This window comes from Tachyglossus aculeatus, chromosome 8 (assembly GCF_015852505.1).
Source record: "Tachyglossus aculeatus isolate mTacAcu1 chromosome 8, mTacAcu1.pri, whole genome shotgun sequence".
In the NCBI taxonomy this organism is placed as follows: domain Eukaryota; kingdom Metazoa; phylum Chordata; class Mammalia; order Monotremata; family Tachyglossidae; genus Tachyglossus; species Tachyglossus aculeatus.
Window position 1 is genome coordinate 19,013,456 of NC_052073.1, and position 20,299 is coordinate 19,033,754.

A 20,299-nucleotide genomic window follows, 5' to 3' on the forward strand; every position below is an offset into this window, starting at 1 on the left:
TTAATCCCTGAAGACACAAGCTAATGTTTTAGGCAACAGATTTATAGCCCTAAAATGCCACCTGCAAGGGAACTAGTTAATGATTTAGATTTAAACAACGCACTGACATCTACTGAGGTTCCAGAAGAAAAACTAAATATATTTCAAGGGTACAAGGCCATGTTGTAATGAAGAAAATGAAAAAAAACCCAGGCTGCTTTACAAGTAAACTGGAACTGATTCAAAGAGGTTCTAAAATAGCATATGAAAATAACTCAAAGTGCTTTTTTTAAGAGTTTCTTCAGGGACTGGGGGGAAGGAAGAATAGGGGTGGGGGTCAGGGGAAAAAATAAATATCATTTTGTTCCTAAATTTTCCATTACCTCTACCTAGTCAGCCACAAAAATATTTATATACATAATTTAAAGAGCTACACAGACCAACTCAAACCCAGCAGCTCCGATGAACACGTATGCCCTTCTAGGAGACGAAGAGATAAGGAAAATTTTTGACTGGACATTTTAAAAGTCAATCTTCCTCTGGGCACAGAATACAATTAAAACTCAAGCTATGAATAGATTCAATAATCCCCCAAAGCTGAGATTGGGAAACACATATCGTAATGCGTTAAATGCCAGGGGATAGAACAGGTCCTCAGGCCAAAGAAAGAAGGGCAAAGGGAGCTATTAGCAGGAAGCACACAGACAAAGCTTTAATTTGGTACTATATTTTCAGACAGGAAAATGAACACTTTCAGGAGCCATTTAGATTCCAACTAGTGAGAAATGTCAGTCAAAAACTAAAAGCACTCCAAGGTAAGGAACCTCATAACATCCACTGAACTGATGCTTAATGCACTGAAGTGAGACCACAATGTTATTATGTGGGCAAGTGCTGGCTGTTGACATTCTAGAATGAATCTACTTAGACCTAAAACTGTCAAATCTTCTGTTTTCTTTCCTAGGAACTGTTTCTCACCTACAGAACCATCCAACCAATTTTATTTACTGAGCACTTACTTTGCGCATAGCACTAAATTATGCACTTGGAAGAGTACAGTGTACTTAGTAATAATACTACTACTAATAATGATAGGAATAATAATGGTATTTGTTAAGCACTCACAATGTGCCAAGCACTGTTTTAAATACTGGGGTTGATTCAAGCTAATCAGGTTGGACACAGTCCTTGTCCTATGTGGGGCTCATAGCCTTAATCCCCATTTTACAGATGAGGTACAGAGATGTTAAGTGACTTGTCCAAGGTCACACACAGCAGACAAGTGGCAGAGCTGGGATTAGAACCCAGGTCCTTCTGACCCCCACGCCATTGCTCTATCCAGCTTCCTGATATGACCAAGTCCTTATGGAGTTTACCTAGATGGGAAGACAGAACTAAAATAATTGCACATAAGAAGGGAGCGGTATTCATTCATTCAGTCATATAAGCAGCATGGTGTAGTGGACAGAGCATGGGGCTGGGAGTCAGAAGGTCATAAATTCTAATCCCAGCTCTGCCACTTGTCTGCTGTGTGACCTTGGGCAAGTCACTTGACTTCTCTGTGCCTCAGTTACTTCATCTGTAAAATGGGGATTAAGACTGCAAGCCCCACCTGGGACAGGGATTGGGTCCAACATGATTTGCTTGTATCCACCCCAGTGCTTAGTACAGTGCCTGGCACATAGTAAGCGCTTAACAAATACCACAATTATTATTATCATTACTAAATGTTTACTGTGTGCAAAGCTCTGTACTAAGCACTTGGGAGAGTACAATACAACAACGGACATATTCCCTGCCCACATCAAGCTCACAGTCACAGCCAAACTCACAGCCCTACAACATATATGTACTGTGGGGGTGGGAGGGAGGATGAATGAAGAGAGCATCTCAGGGTGACACAGAAGGGAGTAGGAGAAGAGGAGAGAAGGGCTTAGTCATGGGTGACTTCTTGGAGGAGATGTGCCTTCAATAAGGCTTTAAAGTAGCAGAGAGCAATTATCTAATATGAGGAGGGAAGGCATTCCAGGTTAGAGGTAAGGTGTGGGTGATAGGCCCGTGGCAAGATAGACGAGACTGAGGTACAGTGAGAAGGTTAGCATTAGAGGAGCAAAGTGTGTGGGAAGGGTTGTAATAGAACAGTGAGGTGAGGTAGGAGGGGGCAAGGTGATTTGAGTGCTTTAAAGCCAAGGGTGAGGAATTTTTGTTTGATGCAGAGGTGGACAGGCAACCATTGAAGTTTCTTTAGGAGTGGAGAGACATGGTCTGAACACTTTTGGAAGGAAGATGATCTGGGAAGAAGAGTAGAGTATGGACTGGAGTGGGGAGAGACAGAAGGTTGAGTCGGCAGCAAGGACGCTGATACAATAACCAAGGCAGGATAGGATAAGTGATTGCACTACTGTGATAGCAGTTTGCTTCCAAGTAGCGCTAGACATGTTGATCCCTGAGTGGGATTTTAAACTCCCTGGGTATAAAGATTGGGCCTTTACCTTTAGTATAGAGCTTAGGTCAGTACACTGCATGCAGTACATGCTAACTAAACACTACCGATTAGTCTCTCCTAATTGAAGCCAGCCCTGATTTGATCAGTTCTTATTTTCACCTTTGTCACTAGCCCGCCCCTCAGGGTCACACCTGGAGAGTTTCCAGTACTCTACCAGTCTCGCCTATGGGAGGGAGAGTCAGGCAGAGGCATACCCATTCCATTCCTAGCTTGGGCAGTGGCTAGCGAGTGGAAGGCAATCTTCTACAAATCTGAACTCACCTGTGTTGGGTGGCAGCAGTATGGGAGAGAGTTGAGGCTAGAGTTCAAGTTTACTGCACAGAAAGAGACAATGGTAAACCACTTCCATATTTTTACCAATCAAATTCTAAGGATACACTACCAGAATGACTACAGATGAATGTGGGGCATTCTGGGGGAGATGTGTCCATGGTGTCTCTCTGGGTCAGAGATGGTTTGACAACATGGGACAAATCACTAGCCCTAGCCTAGTCAACAAATATTCCTCAATTTTTTTCATCTTTTCCCGAATTTATTTCTGAGCCTCAGTGGAATCATGTGGATTGTTCTAGAATATCTAGAATATTTGCTGCTAAGTACAAAGACCCAGGAAAAATAGAGCCAATATGGGCTTTTAGATTGTCTCTGCTGAAGCTTGTTTACCACTGGACAGTGGAATGGAACAGAGGTGAATAGCAAGGGAAGTTGCTGCCTGACATGCAGAAAAGGCCAATCCAGGATCACCTCTATTCTACAAGGATCAGATACTGGCTTCATTGTTTAATGAAGTTAAGCTCTCTTTCTTTTTAATAATAATAATAATAATGATAATTATGGTATTTGTTAAGTGCTTACTATGTGCCAGGCACTGTGCTAAGTGGCGGGGTAAATACAATGTAAGCATATTGGACATAGCCATTGTCAGTCAGTTTTACTGAGTGCTTACTGTGTGTGGCCCACTGTACTAAGTACTTGAGAGAGTGCAATACAACAATAAACAGACACATTGGGGCTCACAGTCTAGGAGTCAAGTCATTCATTCATTCAATCATATTTATTTAGCGCTTACTGTGTGCACGACACTGTACTATGCGCTCGGGAAGTACAGAACAAAGGCATGATCTGAGGGAAGATTGTTTAGAGAGTCTATATACCAGGTTCTGATGGCAGAGGCATAATACAACACAAAAGGTCTCTATGGCCCCAAATGAGTCCTAGTCATAAAAAATGACAGGCTCTCTCACAGTGGGAGGGTTATTTCCTCACACCAAGAATCTTGGATCGGCAGATACAGTTTCTACAGAATCAATGCTCAATCGGCCCATAAGCTATTACTGAATGATACACAGAGAAGGTGTGAAACTGACTTAGAGAAGGGGGCAGGGTGGAGGGAGTCACAGGGAGTTGGTTAAGAGGGAGTTGGCCAACAGGGCTAGTCTACAGGGAAAGAGCCAATAGGGAGGTTGAGTTGACAGGGAGAAGAGTATAAAAATAGGTAAATAGGTGTTGCAGGTGTGCATGAGTATTATTTAAGTGATGTGGAAGGGCCAAAGTGGCAATTGATGGAGAATGAGAGGAGAGAGATGTGGTTTCAGAAAGGCTTTGAAGAGGGGAAGAACAGTAGTCTGACAGATGTGAATGTGGAGGGAATTCCAGGCAGAAGAGAAGGCAAGAGGTCAGCATCAGGAGAGAAGAAAACAAGGCACAATGAGTAGGCTGACTTGAGAAGAATGGAGTTTGTGAGTTGGAGTGTAATAGAAGAAGCAACCATGGACGCTCACCTACTCCCATGGCTTTAACTACCACCTCTTTGTAAGCTGACTTCCAAATTTATCTCACTAGCCCCTACCTCCCTCCTTCTCTGTAATCTCTCATCTCCTCCTACCTCCAGGACACCACTACATGATTACAGCCTTGGAAGCTCAAGTTCATCATCCTCAAGACTGCTAATACACATCACTCAATTCCTTACCCTAATGGAAAGAATGCAGGACTGGAGGTTAGGAGAGTAGGGTTCTAATTCTGATTTCTCCACTTTCTTGCTGTATGACCTTGGACAAATTGCTTAACTTCTCTGGGTCTCAAGTTTCTCACCTATAAAATAGGGATAAAATATCTACTCTCCCTCCCTCTTAGAATGTGAGCTTCATGTGAGACAGGAACTTCTATCTTATTATTCTATATGTAGCACATAGTAAGTGTGTAACAAATACCATAATTATTACTGGGTAGGTGAATTTTTCTGAGACCTCCCAACTCAGAAATGCAACCATAAAGACAGTTTTTCCTTTAATACTTCATAAAGGTGGTGGATTGCTGTCTGTGAGGTAAGTGTGGACAACCGACTGAGAAGGTAGGATTATAAAGGAAAGCCTCTTGACTTCCTCCAGCAGAAACAAGTTATCAAGTGTCTCAAACTGCCTCATTCTCATTATTTCTACAAGTTTCAAGAACAATTACATGATTTCTTGAACCATATGTACTAGATGGTAGAATTATCAATACAAAGAATCAATCCACATGTGAATAGTAAAATTTAGATAAGCTTTCAACTAAAAGAATACGGAAAACCCCAGTACACTGTAGATGGGAGAGTGAAGTGCTCTCATTTGAGATAGCTAACCTACAAAACTAGTAGCTAACAAGATAATTTTCTTATAAAGGAGGAAATACATGCCATTCAAGGATTTCTAGGTAACAGGGGGTCATTACTGAGCAATATGCTAAAACTGCAATATTAACAGGCTCATCTGTCCATATTGCAAGGAAGGGTGTTGTCACCATTTTCTGAGTCTAAAATAAGCATCTATCACATAAAACCCAGCTAGTAAAAATGTAAAATGGAAAAATAGATATGTTATAAATAATCAACTTTGGCAAGAAAATTGACTAGATAACTTTCAAAAATAGAATGGTTAATGTTATGGAGGAAGAAAATCAACTACTAAAGTTTTTCTCTCTAAATGACAATTAAATAACTAGAGATAAAAGCATCTAAAGAGTAACCAAAGCTGCTTCTTTTTGGCTTGAAAACATTTCCACTGGATCAGAGGTAAAATGCTAAGCCTAAAGAAGAGACTGACAATTAAAGGAGGTGGAGACACAAAAATAATAGACACTTAAGCCTGAAAATCCAGTAAACTGAAGGTTTATATAAACTTAGTAAAGATAAGAACCATAAGATTTAAACAGCCAACTGCTCATGGTGGGAGAAGGAAGAAAGAGATTAGTGTTAGCAGATGCTATATTTAAATCATGGTTATGACAAGTTCTGGCAGCAAAGCACTGAAAGAAACAGTTTCCAAAAGATAGATCTAACTACACAATGGAAAACTGCCATTTGATGGTGGAACATGATCTTAGCCAAGAAATTTAATGGTGTACAATAAATATCAGAAATGACAAACTGTTATAGTTGAATACATACTTCTACAATAATTCTGCATCAGAAAGTCCCTCTAGAACACCAGAATATTTCTTATTCATTCATTCATTCAATCGTATTTATTGAGCACTTACTGTGTGCAGAGCACTGTACTAAGCCCTTGGGAAGTACAAGTTGGGCTTGGGAAGTTCTTACTGTGTACATACCACAGCTTTTTCCATGAATTTACCCTAAAAGAAATACATGTTTGTGGAAGACAGACATAAAAAAAAGAAAAAAATATATTTTTCCCTGATTTAGACTCTCTGTGAGTATAAAGCTATAGGACCAAGCAGATTGGACAAGTTGATAGCTAGTGTTTCTCAGAAGTTACTCCAGTTTTCTCATGGATCTGAACTACTTTGTTTTTTTCCCCTCCAAATTCTTTCCTCCTCCTCGGATTTATTCACAGTGCTTTTCAAGTGCCTCACACTGATCCACACCTAAAAACTGCTTCCAAAGAGATTTATCACAAGGAGATGGGAGACAGACATAAAATAGATATCTTTCAAATGCTAAAGGCCATTTGGAATTATTTGTAGTTCTTAAGCCAAGGTTTAAAGAGAGGGAATAAATTAGTTTAAACTTGAACCACTAAAATATGGCTTCCACTCTTCATTGAGATTGCACTCTCCATGGTGACCAGTGATCTAAGGAATCCAATGAACTCTATCCTAATCCACCTTGCTCTCTTAGCCATCTTGGACATCACAGACCACTCTTTCCTCCTGGAAACACTCTCCAACCTTGATTTTACTGACACCATTCTCTCCTGGGTCTATTCCCCCTCTGACCACTGTTTCTCAATCTCTTGCACTGTCTCCTCTTCCCTCTTTCATCCTCAACTGTGCATGTCCCTCAAGGCTCTTTTCTAGGTCCCGTGCCACTTCCATTTTATGCTCTTGAGGTGCTTATCTGCTTCCCAGGTCTCTCTGTTTTTTCTTTCAATTCTCACACTTTAGTTTGTTGCTAAAATCAGTCAGTTTTTCCCCCCCCAACCCTTCACAGATTTGCCCTTTCCTCTCCATCCAAATCACCACCACCCTGGACCTAGTGTTTATCATATCCTGGTTAGACTATTGTAGCAGACTCTTCATTTTCCATTCCATATTTCCTTCTGCTGCCTGGATCAGTTTTCTTAAATGTCAATGGGCACAAGCCTCTCCACTCTTCTGGACTGTAAGCTCATTTTGGGCAGGGAATGTGTCTGTTTATTGTTATATTGTACTGTCCCAATCATTTAATACAGTGCTCTGCACACAGTGAGTGCCAAAATGTGATTGAATTAAATGAATAAAACCATCAGTGATTATTGCAACAAACAGAAACTCTTAACCAATGGCTTTAAGGCACTCCATCATCTCTCTCATCAACTCTCTTTCCCCACTTTGCCCCAGCTCATGACTTTGGCTTCTCCCATGCTAACCGTACTGTGTGTCATTTTTGACCTTGCCTGCCCATGTCTTTCCTCCTTCAAATCTGCCAGATCTTAGCTTTGCCCATCTCAAAATACTGCTGAAATTGCACCTTCAAGAGGCTTTCAACCATTAATTTTTTCTTCTGCTCCTCATATCCTCTTATCACCTCAGCACTTAAGTATTCAGGGTCAACCATAACATGTTTGTATACATCAATTTACACTATTTTAGCACATATCCATCTTACCATTCTCTTCTTCCTCTCATCTATAAATTACTTTGTGTCTGTCTCCCCTGTTAAATTTTTAAGTTCCTTTTAGGGCAAGAATCATGTCGCCTGCATCTTCGGCACTCTCCCAAGTGCTTGGGAGAGTAACCTGCACATAACAGATGTTCAATTACTATGGAGCAATTAATCCTTGTACATTTTCCCAGTGCTTAATATAATGATTTGCACAAAATGCTTGGCAAATGCAAAAAAAAAAAATGATATAGACCCAATATAGGCCCATTTCATAAAGTCTACATTCAGCAATCATGGGAGGCATGGAGCAGAGCGCCTCACTGATATGGGTGAGGCACAGTGACCCAGGTCTGACTGCACTGAGCCTTGCTTTTTCAAAGATCACCGTTCCAAAAAGACAGCCAGGATGGTTATTGCCTCTGGATGAATGTAAACTAGGGTGCTGTAGCACCTTCACATTTTACACGTAAAATCAGGAAATATAAAGGTTGCTGTTCTCAGAGAAATAAGCAAATGCCTAGATTACATTATCTAAAGAACCAAAGCAATGCTATTTAGACGGTTGAGATAAAATCAGATTTGAGTTCTACGATGAATGTCGCTCAGTGAAAAGCAGCCAAAGCCAGACAGACACCTGAGGCATTGAGAACCCCACATACATGTAATGCGCTATTTGCTGACCGGATGTCAGTGCCTGTAAACTTCATCCTTCGGCATTACATTCAATTCAATCGGCGCAGGTAGGTCCAGTTCTTCCCTGCCCCTTTCTCACCTATTTCCAGCCACATCTACATCTCCCTCACCCCCAAGCTCCCATAATGGATAGAGCACAGACCTGGGAATTAGAAGGTCATGAGTTCTAATCCTGACTCCACAAGTCACTTTACTTTTCTGTGCCTCGGTTACCTCATCTGGGGATTGAGACTGTGAGGCCCACTTGGGCCAGAGACTGTGTCCAAACTGATTTGCTTGTATCCACCCCAGTGCTTAGTACAGTGCCTGGCACAGAGTAAATGCTTAAGAATTATAGTTAGTATTACTGTAGAACTGACCTGTATAGCACAATATTTCGGTTCTTTAATTGTAACCTTACCAACTGCCATGCAACAGCCAACACCCACACTCACTGGCTTGTAGCACCACTTCCTCAGACCCATCCAAAGCCCAGGGATGGAGACAGAGAATGAAGAGGGTGAAGATAGCAGTGAGGGCTTGGAAGGAAATCACTGCTCTCTTTGCCCTCATCCCACCCAAATAGGTTGCCTCCTCTGGGCCCGCAGCTTGGGCTGGGACAAGGAAATGGAGCCGTAAACCAGGGATGGGAAACATGGAGAAGGAGAGTGGGTGGTGATTGCAGCTACTAAGTTGGATCAGAAGATGAAAAAAAGAACCAGAAGAATGTACAGTACAGTTAAGGACAAAGTGATTGTGGAAGGGGTGGGGAGGGGGCAAGGGGGCCATAAAAGCTTCTAGGAACGGGAGAGGGAGTGGGAAGCCAGGAGGAAGGATACTTCTCACCTGATTTACACAGGTGAAACTGCTTCCTCCCTCAAATTTGATCCCACTGTGGCTCCTCACCGCTGAAGGGACCCAGGGAGTGGAGGGAAGGGATTTCCGAGACAGATGCCGCAGATGGAAATAGAATCCAGGAATCCTGGACATCCATGTTTGTGGGCAACAACCCATGAAGATCGGAGTAGAGTACTTTCCTAAGAGTTCAGAAGTGTTCGCAAAGAGTTAGTCTGCTACAAGGTGCTTAATGAAGAAAGGAAGAAGACTGTTGGTTGATTCAAAGCTAGATACTTCTTCATTAAAGATGAATCTTTACCAGTCAAAAGGAGAAGCTTCCACTTATGAAGTCTTTTGTAAAGACTCAAACATTAAGTTAATGGTGGGTGGTCATTCCTTGAGTTTAAGATTAGACAATAATTTAGTGATGTTTAAAGTTTAAATGTAGAGAATGGAAAGGAATTTCATATTTTGCCAGAGGTTCTGGACTAGGTCAAATTTATAATATGTACGTCTATGGAAAAAGTATGTGAGACAGTAACTCACAGAACAATCAAATTTTCAAGGACTAAAACACCACTGAATTGTGTAGTGAGCCTGTACAGTATTATATTTCAAACAGATTAACAAATATTGCTAACCTCAAGAGACTGGGCTTCATTTCTAATGAGCCATATTAAAAATAACATCCTATTACCATAAAATTGACTACTGTGATAAGGCAGAATCTTTTAATGCTACTAAAATTCTGATTGTTCAGCTCCATCTCTACCACACTGAACTGATTGCCTAAAAAACGGTGATGCTTTTATGCTTAACAGCAATCAACCTCTGGTTTTAAAAAAATGTAAACTGGCTCCAAAACAAAATACTCCAACATATACAAGGAGCTAGCCTACAAACTGGAAAAACATAGGTAAAAAATTTTATTTACCTGGACACTGCTATGCCAAACTAAGAGCAGGGCAATATTATGAAAGTATTTTATGCTTCAAACTTCTCTTTGGCAGAAATATTTACCTGAATTATATTTGTTTTAAAATGAAATCATCAGGGCTAGTGTTAGTCACTGCACTGCGGTACTCGGCATGAGACTGCCAAACAGATCACCCAATAACGTAGGAAATGTCCTTGGATGTTGTTGAAATTTCTCTTCTCCATCCTTTCAAAATGACTCTCACTAATCAGAAACAAAATATCACAGAGAGCAGCAACCTAAATGCCAACTGCTCCTCTGTGTTCTTGGGAATAGTTCTCTTTCCAAATGTTCTTTATATCCTAATCCTACCTAATTTTAATACAATATCTACAGGATAAATAATAATGGAAGGAATCCGTTGTAGGGAATAGTTTTATCAAGCAGAAGATCATGAGCTCTTTCATTACCTAAACTGTAAAACAAGAAACCTAATGGTTAAAGCATCACTAAGCATTTTTGTTGACAAGGCCAAAATGTTTAATCTTTGGCAAAAATCAGCTCCTGAAAAAATGCAATAGTTTTAAGGGTTAGAATCAGGGTTGGAATGTTGGTATGTTGCGCATTAATGCTTAACTGTTTCTGAATTCTTTGTTTTGTATTGACTCTGCAGTACAGAGCTCAGCATATTTGAAGCACTCCCATACCACAACTGTTTGTTTGATTTTTTGATGTTGATGTGTGCTAAATTCTTCCTAAAAGGGCAGGGACTTGATCTACTGTACAACACTGATTCTAAACATTATCTGATGTAGGAAACAGTAAAAACTTCCAAGTCTGGAGAAACCAAGTTGCTTAAGCTTGCAGGCTCTGGATATTTTTGCTCCAAAAAGGGATCAGCCTGGGCCAGGGCACTTGAGGTCAGCATGCCAATTCATGGTTGAGGGTAGAGAGAAGGACTGAAGGTGAATCATTTGGTATTCCTACAGCCCTGGGATACTCACCTTAAATAACCCACACATCCAATTACAGGAAGCTCAAATAACTGGGCATAAGAAGTGGCTTCAGGCCCATGTATTCCTAATAAAGTCTCTGTGTACTAAGTTACATACTATACTTACTGTTTGTACAACTAATAATGGTATTTATTAAGTTCCCACCATGGGCAAAGTACTAGGGTAAAAAGACAATTAGCCATTGACTATTCAAGTTAGGGTCATCAAGCATTTTTTAAGGTATTTGTTAACCACTTTCTATGTGCCGGGCACTGTAGTGAGCGCTAGGGTAAACGTGAGCTAATCAGGTTGGACCCAATCCATGTCCCACATGGGGCTCACAGTATTAATCCCCATTTTACAGATGAGGTTATTGAGGAACAGAGATGCTAAGGGACACGCCCAAGGTCCACAGCAGACAAGCGGTGGAGCCGAGATAAGAACCAGGCCCTTCTGACTCTCCAGCCCATACTCTATCCATTAGACCATGCATCTTCTCAAGTACGTAGTCCTTAATATGTATAGGCTAGGCCTCAAAGTTTTTTTTTTTTTTCCTCTTGGCCAATCATTTCTATGTGGCTTCTCCAGGTATGACTAGAGCACACAGCTATTTAAAGTACCAAAGTCGCGGCAACACACACATGGGAACATGTCACTATCTTAGTTTGGCTTGATCTCAGTCGCAACTGAGCATAAGTAAGTGCTTAGTGGATGGTGGGGAGGAAGAGTAATGGATCCTGGACTCTGCCAGCAATCTGTGCATGAGGTTTCTCTGTGTTTTACTAAGGGAGGTTGTTTGGAACCAGGGATGGACCTGTGTGGAGCTAAGTCAAAATCTTGAGGAATAGTGTCCTATTTTGATATTTATGAGTCTACACAGTTCGGTAAGATTTCAAACCAATAGTGGCTCACCTGAATTAGCACAAGCAAATCTATGTTATTTAAAAGTCAAATTGCAGGTGAAGAGCCCCATAACCCAGAATTTTGGAAATTATTTTATTGTAAGCGTTGTGGAACAACTATCACCAAAGTTACAGTATCCACTATACATTGAAGCTGGCGAGAAAATCCATTTTGTTTTGCTTTTATTTCATCTCTCTCCCAACACTGAAATATCCCAGGTCTGACTAAACAAAAGAACACAAAATAGAATTTTAGTAACAGAAATGCTAAAGGAACTTTGGGTTTAATCTTTGGCAATCGGCAGCATTAGAAAGCTATTTTCACTGCAAAACTAAAATCATTTTGAGTCCTGCAGCTTTCTATACTGTTTAAGATTGGTGAACTCTCTATTAAATACTCCATTCAACCCAAGGCTCATCCACTTGTCTGCTGTGTGACCTTGGGCAAGCCACTTAACTTCTCTGTGCCTCAGTCACCTCATCTGTAAAATGGGCAATAAGACTTGAACCCTGTGGGACGGGGACTGTGTCCAAACAAATTATCTTACATTTACCCCAGTGCTTAGTTACAGTACCCGGCATATAGCAAGTACTTAATTACCACTATTATCATTACTATTATTCAGTCATTCAATCAATCATATTTATTGAGTGCTTACTGTTTGCAGAGCACTGTACTAAGCGCTTGGGAAGTAAAATTCAGCAACAAATAGAGACAATCCCTGCCCACAATGGGCTCACAGTCTAGAAGAGGGGGGAATTATCCTACGCCACAACACCGGCAGAAGTGTCTTTTACTAGGAATGAGATTTTCCTACATTTCCTTTTCCAGTCATACCAATTACATTTCCTTATTTCTGAGCAAATGAGAACAGTATTAAAGTTGTCTTCTTGAATCGTTCAGCAATGTTATAGTTCCTAAATGAATCATAGGCTGATTAGAGAGAACTTTTATAGTAACTGTGGCCGAGGCAAGGAAAGAAACACAGTATCTTACTGAAATGTAATATTCCTTCTCTCCATCACCTCCAGGGGTTGTTTACATTTCATGCTTCCAAAGAGGCCTACGTGAATTAATCTCTCTTCCAGCCCTGGCAACCTGAGGAGGCATAAAACACACAGCATACTAAAGTGTCATTTCTCTAGTAAAAGTCGTACTTTCAGCAAACCTACCAATTATCTCCAAGGCAGCTTGTGACTGAGAAATCATGTTTATTATAACTTAGCTATAGGCAGTCAAGCTACTCACAATCAAACTGGCTCTAAAATGTTGGAAATATTCCCTTAATCCAGGTGGAGATATTTTCTAAATTTAATCGTAGATCAAAATGAAAGAGTTCAATTTAACTTTTGCACTGCAAGGATAAGGCAAGTTTCTTTACATTTATTGGTAATAGCTGAAGCTCAAAGATCTGCTATGAGAGTTTGAGGATGCATTTTTTTTTCCCAAAAGCTTGAAGAAAATTTGGCTTTTAACCTCAATCTTTTTAAATTTTGAATGTATGGAGCAAAAGGCATTACTAGAGCATAATATACAAAACTAAATAGAATTAAGATGTCCTCAAATTCAGATCACTATTAATATAGTTATAAAAATTAAGTGAGTTTATGTAGAAGAGCACAACTTTAAAGTTAAATGGTATCTGTTTATTTCATCAATCATATTTATTGAGCGCTTACTGTGTGCAGAGCACTGTACTAAGCACTTGGGAAGTACAAGTTGGCAACATATAGAGACAGTCCCATTCAGGTAGTTTTATACCAAAATGTGGAGTGGGTATAATGGTGCCATTTCCAAAAGGCTGATTCTCTGAACACATTCATGAAACTAAGGTTTAGGCTTTTTATATTTCCTTTGTAGCAACTAGTTCCCTGGATGTGATTAGTTAAAAAAAATCAACAAAAAAACCCCAAAACAACCCAAAAAACTTCTATCCAAATCCTAAACTTGTAAGCACCACAGTGGCTATTAATTCAATCATCTATATAGTTACTGGTCCTCCTAAGTAGTAATTGAGAATAAAATATTTTAATAAGCATTTGACAAATATTCTCTTTTAAGCACTATCCCCCTAAACATCTACCTCCCAAGCTAAACTTTGCACTGGGCCTCATTCTCATCTCTCCTGCCACTGACCTTTCTCATGCCCTTCCCTCTGCTTGGAACTCAAGCCCCATTCAAATCTGAGAGACTAGAGTTCTCCCCAACTTCAAAGTCTTCCTGAAATCCCATCTCCTCCACAAAGCCTTCCCTGATTAAATTTTTCATCTCCTTGGATAACATTTCTGCCCCATCTGTCCCCTGAGCACTTTTGCACCACCTAAGCACTTGGCTCAGGAGAGTTTGAGTACCCCTGTACGTATCTTACGTACCCTATTATTTAAGCACTAATTTGTGAACACATTCCTCTTTCCTTCTTTCTCCTACCTATAAATTCATTCATTCAATCGCATTTATTAACTGCTTACTGTGTAGCAGAGTACTGTACCAAGCGCTTGGGAAAGTACAATGCAATAATAAACAGTGACATTCCCCGCCCACAATAAGCTAGCACAGTCTAGAGGCAGGGAGACAGACATCAATACAAATAAATAAAATAGCAGATATCTGTTTCCCCTACTCCAGTGTAAATTCCTTGATCACAGAGATCATGTCTACCAAATCTATTGTTCTCCAAGTGGTTAGCACAGTGCTCTGCACACAACAAGTGCTCAAAAAATACTCTCGATTGATAAAGAGTAAGATGATACTTCTAAAACTACAGACCAACAGAAGCTGAAAGGGACTGGGACTCCAGCTCATTATTTGAGACAAGGACTGATAATCTTCACCACTTACCTATAAATGATCGATTCCTCTCCTCTTTGGACTGTATTTACTAGTTTACAAATAAAGCCAACAGCTGATGCTTTTAGGACACTTTTTCTTAAAGGAGAACCTAGTAAAAGCTGACTCATACAGAGAAACGGAACTGACTTAGAAACCCTAAGCTTACTCCAGTACCCTATATATTTTACAACTGCTGAAGGAGAGTACTACACTTACGTCGCTTCTGCAAATGGTCATTTCCCAGAGGGATTTAATTGGTATAGGTTTACACCTAATGAATGGAAGTAGGATGCAAAAGGAGAAATAAAATAGGGAGAAGCAGCATGACCTAATGGAAAGAGCATGGGACTGGGAATCAGAGGACCTGAGTTACAATTCCAGCTCTGCCACCTGTCTGTTGTGTGTCCTTGGACGATCACTTCACTTCTCTGTGCCTCAGTTGCTTCATCTGGGGATTACGACTGTGGGCTCCATGTGTGACAGGGACTGTGTCCACCCTGATTAGCTTGTATCTACCCTAGAGTTTAGTACAGTGCCAGGCACATAGTAAGTGTTTAACAAATACAACTTCCAAAAAAAAAAAAAGAATCATTGGTGGGACTTGCCTATGACAGTGCTTGACACATAGTAAGCGCTTAACAAGTACCATAATATTATTATTACTAGGAAAACTACTCACCAGTCCAATTAAGGGTTTGATCAGCGGCACTCAGCCCGATGATGTTTTTGGTTTGCGGCCTTTAGGGTCACGAGGCTCAGTCTACCCTGTTCTAGGCCATTGCTATAATTATTATACATACCTTACTACATAAATTTCTGAGTCCAGATTGGCTCCCTTCAGGAGAGATGCACCACCTCCCCAAAGGAGGTAAAAATGGCAAGGGGAGATAAGGGGTGGGGGGGGGGGGTTGCCCAAGAGATTTTTAAACTCTCTGTACACTTCTGTCTAGCCTGTAAGCTCCTAGTGGAATGGAACGTGTCTACCAACACTGCTGTACTGTACTTCCCCAAGCTCTTGGTACAGAACTGCACACAGGAAGCACTCAAATACCACTGACTGATTGCTAGGTGTGCCACTTGGAAGGGGGAGCTGAGGCTGGAGAGGCCAAAGAGACTGAAAATCTTCAGGCTCCTGGCTAGTGTCACCTGGACTCCAGAATACTGCTCACCAAACAATACCATGGGTTTTGCAGAGTGGATAAAACACAAAATAACAGGTCTATTTGGTGGGAAAATTGTGTGTAGTGCTACTGTTACTGCTGTCTCATGCATCACTAGTTTGGACTGCATGTACCACACAATTCATAAACAGGACTGATATAGGACATCAATGACGTAAGGAAAGCCCAGTTTTTAATATGACAACTTGTCGACTGTAGTAGTGAAAGAGTTTATTGAGAGCAATGAAATTCTACATGGTTTTTGCAACCCTGCACAACTGGAACCTGTCAGCCTCCGAAACCGAAACTAAACTGAATAAACGCTGAGCTGGGAAATTCAGGTAACTGATTCATTATTACAAAAAAATCACTTGGTTGTGATTAGATTTCATATCACTCAGTGTATTATTGCTTTAAATCTGTCTCCAGACTCAAGAGTTACTTTGGTTTATGTTCTAAGATTGATCTGCTGCCACAGGGACAAATACAAAAAGAGATTAATCCCCAAATTGATAGTTTTTATTTGTAAACTTAATGGAAGATAATAAATGGTTGTAACCCACTTTATAGTAATAAAATATAGACATAAAGGATGAATCACTTTGCAGATAAATGACAATTTTCAACAATTCCCTAGGCTGCAACTCCCTGTATTACTAGACCGATGGAAATAATAGCATTAATAAGGCTGTTTGAAAACACCTCACTACTTTGTTTGGATGGAATTAAGTTACAATTACACGAGAGCCATCAAGAGGGTCAGGGCTAATAAGAGTCTATTTATGGGTCTAGTTAACAGCACATGTCCCTTTGAAATTGTGTACAGACACACACAGACTATATATATGCATATATATCTATATATAGGTATATATACAATTTCAAAGGAACGTATGCTGTTAACTAGACCCATAAATAGACTTATATCTAGGGTGCTATTTGAGAGACAAAAATCTACCAATGGTTATCATTTGATCACAGAAAAAAAGAGACTTTCCCTTACTGACTGTATAAACCACTGGGTTTGGAGTTACTAGGATGTTACATGCCACCTCTCCTCCTCCCTCAACCCCCCCTGTATCTAGGGTGCTATGAGAGAAAAAAATCTACCAATGGTTATCATTTGATCACAGAAAAAAGAGACTTTCCCTTACTGACTATAAACCACTGGGTTTGGAGTTACTAGGATGTTACATGCCACCTCTCCTCCTCCCTCAACCCCCCCCCTGCAAAAACAATGAATTCCCATCCATAGTTCTCCTTGAGAACTCAATCCCTAGTCCCTTCAAATCTCTAAAAAGGAATAGTTAGCACAGTTCTTCCGAAACGGAACCGTATGACAGCGCAAGGGGACATCAGACAAAAAGCTCAGTTCTCAGGGAAAGAATGACAAGCCGGCTTTCCCCACCTCCTGGTGACCACCAGGCCCCACTGTCCATTCAATCGTATTTATTGAGCGCTTACTGTGTGCAGAGCACTGTACTACGCGCTTCTGTTCCAACACTGGCTGTAGTTTGCAGTTGGAACCCCTCCAGATCATCCAAACGACCTCTAAAGCGTGTTCGCCTTTTAAAAACAAAACAAAGCGAAAGCAAGGTGAAGCAACGAGCTTGTCGTGATGGCTTCTCTGGAGGCAGAGAGAAGGTGGCCAGGGCCTCGGCTCTCAGGGTCAGAACTGACAGCCCGAGCACAAGTGATACGGGGGGATTGGGGGGCTAGAAACTAGGGCGAACAGCAGGGACTGGCACCTTAGTCCTGCAGGAACGGCTGGTGGAAGAATCCCAAGGGGGGCACGGAGAGATCTAAAAATGAAACTGCGGGCCTAGGGGAAGGGGAAGCTAGGCGAGAGAAGAGGGGTTCAATAAAAAGAGGCAGAGTTTGGCGGTCTACGGTTCTCGAGATCAAAGTACAGAGGGCCAGGCTAGTGAGAGGCCAGGGAAGGGCCATCTAGCCTCCCCCCTTCCCCATCACAGCACCCACCAACGCTTAGTGCAGGGCTCTGCACAGGGTCACGCTCAATATAAACAGTGCTTGGCAAATACCAACATTAGTAAGTGCTGAACAAATAATAATAATGATAGCATTTGTTAAGCGCTTACTGTGTGTCAAGCATCATTAATATAGACCATCCACTGACCACTCAGCACATCCACTCTAAGAAACGCTGTGCAGGACGCTCCGAACAGGCATCTTGTGGGGAGGGGGAGAAGGGACCCGGGGGGGGTTGTGCTTGGTCTGCGGGGGGGAGGGCAGGGGAGGAGAAAGGCAGTAGAGGGAGAGGGTGAGCTTTTTGAGGGGCAGAGATCGCGTCTACTTACTCTATTGCATTCTTCCAAGCGCTCAGTACAGTGCTCTGCACACCGCGAGCGCTCAGTACTTCCATTCATTCATTCAATCATATTTGTTGAGAGCTCACTGTGTGCACAGCACTGGACTACGTGCTTGGGAAGTACAAATCGGCAACAGATAGAGACGGTCCCTACCCAACAACGGGCTCACGGTAATCAATAGTATTTATTGAGCGCTTACTGTGTGCAGAGCACTGTACTAGGCGCTTGGGAAGTACAAGTTGGCAACATATAGAGACAGTCCCTACCCAAGAGTGGGCTCACACCGCTGGAGGGGTAATAATAATAATAATAAAATGTTGGTATTTGTTAAGCGCTTACTACGTGCCAAGCACAGTTCTAGACACAAGGTAATCGGGTTATCCCACGTGGGGCCCACAGTCTTCATCCTCATTTTACAGATGAGGGAACTGAGGCCCAAAGAAGTGAAGTGCCTTTCCCAAGGTCACACAGCTGACAAGGGGCGGGGTCGGGATTAGAACCCACGACCTCAGGCTCCTCAGCAAGGGCTTTTTCCGCTGAGCCACCCTGAAGGGGCGGGGGGCGGCACCATTCATTCATTCAATGGTATTTATTGAGCGCTTCCTGTGTGCTGAGCACTGCACTAAGCGCTTGGGGAGTACAAGTCGGCAACATATAGAGACAGTCCCCAGTCAACCTGGAGCTGCCTCCTCCCATTCCCGGCCTTTCATTCCCAGACTTAGTCCCCTCCTTCCTCTCCCCCTCCTCGCCTTACCTCCTTCCCTTCCCCACAGCACCTATATATATATGTTTGTACATATTTATTACTCTATTTATTTTACTTGTACATTTTTATTCTACTGATTTTATTTTGTTAATATGTTTTGTTTTGTTCTCTGTCTCCCCCTTCTAGACTGTGAGCCCACTGTTGGGTAGGGACCGTCTCTATATGTTGCCAACTTGTACTTCCCAAGCGCTTAGTACAGTGCTCTGCACACAGTAAGCGCTTAATAAATACGACTGAATGAATGGTAGCTGCTGAGCGCTTGCTGTGCGCAAAGCACTGTGCTAAGCGCTTGGTAATCCCCTCTCCGTTATAGACTGTGAACCCGCTGTTGGGAAGGGTCCGTCTCTATATGTTGCCAACTTGTACTTCCCAAGCGCTTAGGACAGTGCTCCGCACATAGTAAGCGCTCAATAAATGTAAAATGGGGATTAAGACTGTGAGCCCCACACGGGACAATCTGATCACCTTGTATCCTACCCGGCGCTTAGAACAGTGCTCTGCACACAGTGAGCGCTCAATAAATAAATACGACTGAATGAAAAGTCATCACCATCAACAAATGGTATTCATTGAGCGCTTACTGTGTGCAGAGCACTGTACTAAGCGCTTGGGAAGTCCAAGTTGGCAACATATAGAGACAGTCCCTACCCAACAGTGGGCTCACAGTCTAAAAGGGGGAGACGGAGAACAAAACCAAACACACTAACAAAATAAATGGAAAGTCGTCATCATCATCATCAATCGTATTTATTGAGCGCTTACTGTGTGCAGAGCCCTGTACTAAGCGCTTGGGAAGTCATCATCATCATCAATCGTATTTATTGAGCGCTTACTATGTGCAGAGCACTGTACTAAGCGCTGCCAACATATAGAGACGGTCCCTACCCAACAGTGGGCTCACAGTCTAAAACGGGGAGACGGAGAACAAAACCAAACATACTAACAAAATAAATGGAAAGTCATCATCATCATCATCATCAATCGTATTTACTGAGCGCTTACTGTGTGCAGAGCACTGTACTAAGCGCTTGGGAAGTCCAAGTTGGCACCATAGAGAGACGGTCCCTACCCAACAGCAGGCTCACAGCCTAAAAAGGGGAGACGGAGAACAAAACCAAACATACTAACAAAATAAATGGAAAGTCATCATCATCAATTGTATTTATTGAGCGCTTACTGTGTGCAGAGCAGTGTACTAAGCGCTTGGGAAGTCCAAGTTGGCACCATATAGAGACGGTCCCTACCCAACAGAGGGCTCACAGTGTAAAAGGGGGAGACGGAGAACAAAACCAAACATACTGACAAAATAAATGGAAAGTC

The 20,299-nt window shown here is 41.7% G+C and overlaps 1 protein-coding gene and 1 non-coding gene across 3 annotated transcripts in view; one reads left to right on the forward strand and one right to left on the reverse strand.

Annotated features, from left to right (window-relative positions):
• The window catches only part of CABLES2 (Cdk5 and Abl enzyme substrate 2), a 40,071-nt gene that overhangs the window by 17,793 nt on the left and 1,979 nt on the right, over nucleotides 1–20,299 (reverse strand). The gene's annotated exons all lie outside the window — the stretch shown is intronic.
• LOC119931866 lies at nucleotides 2,599–2,736 on the forward strand. Its single transcript, XR_005452173.1, has one exon. It is a non-coding gene; the product is annotated as a small nucleolar RNA SNORA7 (small nucleolar RNA).